Source organism: Nanorana parkeri, unplaced genomic scaffold (assembly GCF_000935625.1).
Source record: "Nanorana parkeri isolate BGI_ZX_2015 unplaced genomic scaffold, ASM93562v1 scaffold2508, whole genome shotgun sequence".
Taxonomy (NCBI): Eukaryota; Metazoa; Chordata; class Amphibia; order Anura; family Dicroglossidae; genus Nanorana; species Nanorana parkeri.
Genome location: NW_017308776.1, coordinates 42,357 through 44,053, shown reverse-complemented (window position 1 = coordinate 44,053; position 1,697 = coordinate 42,357). Strand labels below are relative to the sequence as shown.

Below are 1,697 nucleotides of genomic sequence, written 5' to 3'. Positions count from 1 at the left end.
AGGCACTATCAACAGCTGCAACCAGATTTCTGAGAAGGCAGGATGAGGAAATGTTGAATTTGGGGAACTGCTTAAAACATTCGTTGTGTTGACCGATTTTAATTGCTTTTGTTTGATCTTTTCACTGGAAACAGCTGAATGTCTATAAACCTGAATTGCAGGGGGGGAGGGTTGAATGATTTTGTATAGATGATAGATACATAGATAGATGGAATTGATACATTGGAGGTAGGGTTGCACAGATACCAAGTACAGGTACCGATACTTTTGAGCTCCAAGACTGGACTAGACAAAAATTCAAAAATTAGGAGGCCGCTGTCATGTGTAAGGAGCACACGGAGCTCCCGGGATTTGTACATCTCTGTTATAATGTACGATTTTGTTTTTATAAATATAAATAGTCGGGATGCACCAATACCAGTTTGGCGAGTACGAGTGCTGATACATTTGTGTTTCGTCTCATGTGACAGTTTTTCTAGAACAATACAGACTAATGATTACAGGACAGCGGTGTAGCGACGGAGCCCGGTCCCCGCTGCAACCCGTGTAGTTCTAGTGAAAATGCAGAGTATCGGCACTGGTATCGGCGCTGGTATCGGCACTGGTATCGGCGCTGGTATCGGCACTGGTATCGGCACTGGTATCGGCGCTGGTACTCGAAAAGTATCTGTGCGTCCCTAATTGGAGGTGTCGCAGCGAATGTAACAAAACGTGACAGCAGTAATCTGAATGTTAATAAAAGATTTATTGATTGGTTATAAATCTTTTCTGGGCGGATATATTTCCTTCCTCTTCACATTCCTGGGAGCCGCCCGTCGCCTCATCGTCTCTGCAGATCTTCTGATGACAGATATTCATGTTGTGATAAAACTTCTCGGTGTTGCTGTGAAGGTCGCACATAGATGAGCAGAGATTGTCCCACATCCCCTAGCTACACTGCACCGGTCGCCATAGTTAACCCTGGCATTGCCTAAACGCTGTACATTTACAGGCTGCCATTTTGTTGGAGGAAGGGTCAGGTTCTCAGCTGTGACTGGGCCCCCCCCCCCATCCCCCATCCCATTGTGATTTTGGCCTTTCACGTCCATTAATGTCCAGTCTCATCCTTAGCTCCTGTAGGAGTGTTTTTACAGCACCAGCAAACATGCTGTATACATCAGCCTTGACCCTTCACCATCTGCTGGTCATAGCTCAGTACTGCAGCTCAGTGCTGTGTTGTGCACACCTGCGCTCTTTAGTAGGCTTTAAAGTGAGGCCACAGCTTCAATCTTATAGGGTTTGTCTGTCTGTGTATGTCCTGGATAGAGATCTGTCTGTTTCTATCTTATGCCTGTCATTGGATACCTGAATTATTCCTGTGCATCGTTCGGACTGCATCAGTCCTCAGCTAGTCTGTGCTTATCCTGACAAACTGAGGACACTGCCATCAGCCTGCTACTGTCTGCTGTTTGCTCTGACCATCCATGTGACAATCCACGCCGCTCTGGCATCTGCCCTGCCTGTTGTCAGCAGTTGCCCCTGACAATACAGAGGATGCATCTAACTCCATGACACATGCCATCAGTAGGGTTGCCACCTGTCCAGAATTCACCCGGACAGTCCGGGTTTTGAATGCTGTGTCCGGGTTTCATGGCAGTAGAAACCCGGACACAAGATGTCAGGCAGGCAGGGGCAACCAAAATTAAGATATGGGGCTA

General features: G+C 47.1%; 1 protein-coding gene across 1 annotated transcript in view; it reads left to right on the top strand.

Moving 5' to 3' along the window:
• The window catches only part of BEST4 (bestrophin 4), a 10,938-nt gene that overhangs the window by 1,802 nt on the left and 7,439 nt on the right, over nucleotides 1-1,697 (top strand).